A 6013-nucleotide genomic window follows, 5' to 3' on the forward strand; every position below is an offset into this window, starting at 1 on the left:
TAGCTAAGATGGGGCTCTTTTATTCCCTACGCAGTTAAATTAGAAAAGCCGGCTTAATAAAAACATCTTTTCAGTATTCTGACCTTAAAGAAACAAAAGCCCTTCAAGGGGGAACTGGCATTTCTCTTCCTGTGCCTTTGAAATGTAAATGTTCTACCTGACCTTCTTTGGGCTTTTCGGTGTGTGCCCTGTGCTTTGAAAACTTGGTCTTGTTACTGAGTCCAAGCTCGCTCTGCTCACTGCCTGACAGGCCAATAAATCTGAGACGAGGTGTTGAGGCCAGGAACATGACTATTTGGCAAGCCGGCAGACCGAGACGATGGCAGAGTAGTGTCTCAAAAGAACCATCTTATCGGGGTCTGGATGCCAGTTGCTTTTCTAGAATCAGAGAGGGAAGTAAAGGAAAAAGGCAGAGTAGAGAGGGCGAGGTGGGGAGGAAGTAAAGCAAAAAGGGCCGTCAGGCTTGCAAAACATCTCCTGGAATGGCCAGCTTCAGGGAGGAGATGTGTTCACTTCTTCTGTCTTGCAGCCCTTCACAGGTGGGTAGGGTTCCCTGAAGCAGGCCATTATGTACGATTATAATCACAAAAGCAACGAAAAGCAAAGGTTAAAGTCAAAGAAACAGATCCAACATGGAATCAGAATTAGCTCTTTCCTGTTACAGTCTCTGCCATCCAAAAGGTACCCACAGGTGTACATTTAGCAGCCAATCAAATAGACTTGGATTCTGAGCAGTCTTTTGCCTGTGTCAACTTTCAGGGGGGTTTTTTTGGTGTTTTTTTTTTTTTTTTTTTTTTGCCATCCTAACATTTGTTGCATCAGCCTGTACTTTCTTAGACTATTTTGGGGAATAAACCCTCTGCATCTTTTTTAGATGCATCCTTTGCACCCTCTTGTGGGGAAGCCTCTTGCATCTTATTGGTTTGAATCACTATTAATATTATATCTCATTAATGGCCAGATGATGGATCCTTGAAATTGGAAAAACTTCTAAATTGGTAAATTTTTAGAAAGCTCTCATTATAAACAGATGTTTTATTGGTGAAACCGCACACCTCAGTTGGGACTCAAACCCACAATCTTCCAACTGAAACTGCACAACTCATCTCAGGACTTAATGAAGCTCAGGTTCTTCATGTCTCGGTGCAGAAGGAATTCAGCAAGAAGCAGTGTGACAGGTAAGAACTAGATTTATTAATACAGGACCCTCGCGCAGGATACAAGTGGGCAAGCAAGAGGGCTCTGCCCCGAGAACTAAATGGACTACATTTTTATAACCCAAGGACAAGTGGGGAGGGAGAGAAGACCACCTTCTTCCTCATTCTTTGAGTAGATGTCATGCTTACATCATTAGCTCTTCTTTCACGTTGGGCGGGGAGTTTTTGACCCTATATGATCAAACTAGGAATGTCATGGCGCTATTCAGATCAGCAGAAGTGTGGTAACATATACTCAAATATGTTAAATCATCTCAGGTTTCAGTATAATGAGGGTCTTCTACTTTAGAATGTCACCTTTCCCTTATATTCCTGTCCTTGTGTTACCAAACCCAGGTTCAGCTGCTAGCCGCTCAGAAGCCAATAATTTAAAAGGCAAGTGTCAGTAGAAAGGAAAAGTGTTTTAATCAGAAAAACTGGCAATCTGGAGAGAAGGTGGACTCATGTCCAGAAACCAATTCCAAAGACTCTGCTCAGCCATGACAGTTTTTAAAGGGAAAAATGGGGGACAAGAATCTCAGTGAATCGTCAAAGCAAGAAGTTGGGTTCTTCATCCTTCTCCATTGTGTGCAGGCTGGCTGGCTCTCTCTTTAGATATTATCTTGCCTGTGTGATCTGCCTGCAGGATTGCCTAGGGGGCTATTGGGGGCAGAGCCCCCAATTAATTCCTAACCACTTAATTCCTAACCACTTAATTCTTCATTCTTCATTTAATCTAGGAAAAGAATCAACAGCTTAGATGAGGCGTGGTGTGCATTCAGGAGAGCTCAAGTCAGGAGTTAGGTTAAATTGCCTAGTGATCTCATTCCTATAATTAGGTTATTTTAAGGTTAAAGGGGAACAGAAATGGGCAAACAGGAAAGGGGCAAAAGAGCTGTTTTCAATTCCCCACTGTCAAAGATCATTCCATTTCTATGGGATTAGGGACAAAGATTCATCTCCTATAACTTCATGCTGACATAGGGTGCCATCTTCTCAGAGTGGAAGATATTGACATGATGGGTCTGTAGCACCTCTTTGCTGACCATTTTAGTTGCCTGTTTACATATATGAGCAGAAAAGCTACAATTCTTTGGCTGCCCACAAAGACATAGATTATTATGAGCAATAATGTTAATCCCATTCTCTTGAGGCCAGTTCCTGGAATTGTGCTGGCCCTCGATTCAGTACTGCTCAAGATGGAGCAGCTTATGTTATGGCTACAGTCTGGTTGGGGAGGGGGTCACTTTAGGGTTCTGCATTCTGCTCCGTTCCACTTGGTCCTAAGGATCAGTATCTTGCTGACCTTGAATATCTTGTGCTTTTATATATGGCTTTATTGTTAAGCAAGCCTGCTTTGTTTCATGATGTTCCAATAGCTTTCCTGAGTGATCGTTAACTTAGAGTGGTCTTGCAAAGTTCCCTAAAGTTCCCTCTCTATCTATCATCCCCCAGTGGGTTTTCTAAAACTACCTGTGTAACTATCCTACTCTATCCCTATCACTGGTATTTAAAAATGGGTAAGTAGGGGCTTCCCTGGTGGCGCAGTGGTTGAGAGTCCGCCTGCTGATGCAAGGGATGTGGGTTCATGCCCCGGTCCAGGAAGATCCCACATGCCGCGGAGTGGCTGGGCCCATGAGCCATGGCCGCTGGGCCTGCGCATCTGGAGCCTGTGCTCTGCAACGGGAGAGGCCACGGCAGTGAGAGGCCCGCGTACCGCAAAAAAAAAAAAAAAAAAAAAAAAGAGTAAGTAAAATGAATGTTAATAAGATTAAAGGAAAAGGTTTTGATAGAACATGACCTAAGGTTGGATGGTCCAAAAGGACCCCCCAACTTGTCCCCAACATTAAAAGGCCCCAATCAAGTCCACTCTATTTATCCCAGTTTAAAATAAATAAATATGTATATCTATAATAATCTATGTATATGAAGGGCAGAAGGAAAATTACACTGAGATACCTGAACAACGATTACCTGGGGCAGCAGTTAGGCCAGTTAGTCAAGGTTAAAGATTGACAGCAGGGCCTGGGTCCCTTGGCTCAACTCCTCTCTGGGGACCCAGAGTCTTTTTTTTTTTTTTTTTAATTAATTTTTGGTTGTATTGGTTCTTCATTGCGGTGCACGGGCTTTCTCTAGTTGTGGTGAACGGGGGCTACTCTTCGTTGTGGTGCTCAGGCTTCTCATTGCGGTGGCTTCTTTTGTTGCAGAGTGTGGGCTCTAGGTACACGCGGTGCAGTAGTTATGACGCACGGGCTTAGTTGCTCCGCGGCATGTGGGATCTTCCCGGACCGGGGCTCAAACCTGTGTCCCCTGCGTTGGCAGGCAGATTCTTAACCACTGCGCCACCAGGGAAGTCCCTGGGAACCCAGAGTCTTTTATACCAAATAGATTAAATGGTTGGGGATAAAAAGAAAAAAAAAAACTTCTAGGAGCCCTTGTAAGAACAAGCCTTGTTTTGTTTTGTTTTTTTCTGTACGCGGGCCTCTCACTGTCGCGGCCTCTCCCGTTGCAGAGCACAGGCTCCGGACGCGCAGGCTCAGCGGCCATGGCTCACGGGCCTAGCCGCTCCGTGGCATGTGGGATCTTCCCGGACCGGGACACGAACCCGCGTCCCCTGCATCGGTAGGCGGACTCTCCACCACTGCGCCACCAGGGAAGCCCAAAGCCTTGTTTCTTGTTTCTGTTGTTGTTGTTACATAAATTAACCCATTTATTGTAGGCTAGCAATGTTTCAAATGGTGGCGCTTCTACTGGTCCTTCAATTCCTTCCGTCTTCTGCTGGCTGACCTTACTGTGACGGCAGAAGTGGTGTCGTAGGTCCAGGCACCACCAGCTACCGTTTTCATGCGGGAACCACAGTGCGAAATGCCCACAGCTCATCTCTTCATCTTGGTTTTGCCACAGGAGGAGCAAGTGCACTTGCGTGCTGGCTGATGTCAACTGTCCTCACCATTTTCCGGAGGGAGGCACCATAATGGGTCCCGTATTTACCCACCATTCTGGCCTTCTTGGTGCATTTAGCCATGTTGCCACCATCTAGGTCTGAACCCAGACAGGAGAAGACCTGTTGATTGGTTCCTAATGGAAACTAAAGGTAAAGGTATAAAATCATAACATTGAGATGAAAGTTAATAAATATTGGTATATGTAAATAGGCTTTATATAAGATGGTTACATCTCTTTTGCTTAATTATATTGTAGGATAGACGCGTTTCACTGGGGATTACTTCCCCTGTGTGGCATTATAAGACAGGACTTATAGACCTGCCCCTCAGGAAATATTTATTAAACAAACTAAAGGAAACTGATAGTGTCACCTGGGACTGTACAATATAAAGGAAAACGAAGAACTAATATTCAGGGGCTAATAACAGTGACAATAGAGATTTGCTCTTGGTCTAACCTGTGCACTTAAAAGAGGGTCTTTACTGAGTACCTACCGTAGGCAAGCTTTTGAAGGCATGATAAATTAAACCCTAAAGTTCTAAAACACAGAACTCTTAAATTTCAGTTTTATTGAAAATCTTCTCACTGATATAGAAAAGCAAATTAAAGAAAATACAGTTAGGCAAATGCATTTTTAATAGCATTTACGTGACAGACGATTTCTATCACTGAAGCAAACTTGGGTCCACTCACCCGCAAGCAGCGAAGCCGAATCTACTGACACTGGATTGTGGTGGAGAAAAGCGCCATGTCGAGTGTAAAGATGCCAGTACCAGGCTCCTCTCTTATGTCTTGGGAGTGGTCCTTCAGAGCTAGCTGAGAGGCTGCCTCCCGGGCCTCAAGTCCTCAGAGAGTCTGCTGAATAAAACAGAATTCTCAGCTTTTCGGTTGTGCACTTTTTTCAGTTGACAGTGTTGTGTAAATTGTTGACAAAAGCTAGAGTCTCCAGAGAATTTCAAAGCTAAACTCCTGAGAAAGCTACAACTTCTCTCATCACTGAGACTTCCATGGTCCCTCTGGGCCAGATGTGTGGGTAGGGAATGCGGAAGAGCACATTCTAGTAAATTGGCACCGCTCAGACCACGTACTGCAGGAGGGGAGTCTTTGGGTCGTTAGGAGGAACAGAAAGCAGGCAGGGGAAATGGTAGAGGAAAAGAGAAAGGTGATAGACTATATTCCTAGAGCTGCTTTAACAGATTATTACAAACTATGAAGCTTCAAAGCAGAGACATTTATTGCTGCATAGTTCTGGGAGTTCACACTGAAAATGTTGGCAAAGTCATGCTCTCTGAAGGCTCCAGGGGAGGATCCTCCCTTGTGTTTTCCCAGCTGCTGGTGGTTGCTGGCAATCCTCGGCATTCCTTGGCTTGTAGCTGCATCACTGCAGTCTCTTTCCTCTTGCATTTTACTATAAGCAGCAAGGAGAAACCAGGCTGCACCTTCCACACTGTACTTAGAAATCTCTTCAGCTAAATATTCAAGTTCATCACTTACAAGTTCTACTCTCCACCCAGCAATAGACTGGCGCTATCCCGAGGACACACCAAGCCACGTGTCTGACTTCTTTCTTCCCCAGAGAGCCCTGCAGTCTCCCACTGCACCCAAGAAAGATGATCAGACACTGTGACTGGCTTTGTGGGCAAGATTTAGGTCATTTACTAAGGGCCTTTTGGATCCACCACAATAACCCCAAACAACAAGTATAACTTTGGAAATGTCGGTGTGATAGCAGTCACACGGAGAAAAAGCTTTCAACTTGTCAAAGCTGAAGCACCCACCAAGTTATGGGGCAATATTTCTGTCTCTTTAAAGGCAAACAGTTCCTTCACCGGTTCCACCCAATCTGCTTCCTGGCTCAGAGGTTTCAGAGG

The 6013-nt window shown here is 44.8% G+C and overlaps 1 protein-coding gene and 1 pseudogene across 2 annotated transcripts in view; one reads left to right on the plus strand and one right to left on the minus strand.

Annotated features, from left to right (window-relative positions):
- Positions 1 to 6013, plus strand: part of ZNF775 (zinc finger protein 775) — a 180727-nt gene that overhangs the window by 113184 nt on the left and 61530 nt on the right. The window lies entirely within an intron of this gene.
- On the minus strand, positions 3922 to 4221 carry LOC309810176 (large ribosomal subunit protein eL43-like; annotated as a pseudogene). The gene has a single exon. The product of its transcript is annotated as a large ribosomal subunit protein eL43-like (transcript).

The sequence above is a fragment of the Mesoplodon mirus genome (genome assembly GCF_964341445.2).
Source record: "Mesoplodon mirus genome assembly, chromosome: 9".
NCBI classification, from domain to species: Eukaryota; Metazoa; Chordata; class Mammalia; order Artiodactyla; family Ziphiidae; genus Mesoplodon; species Mesoplodon mirus.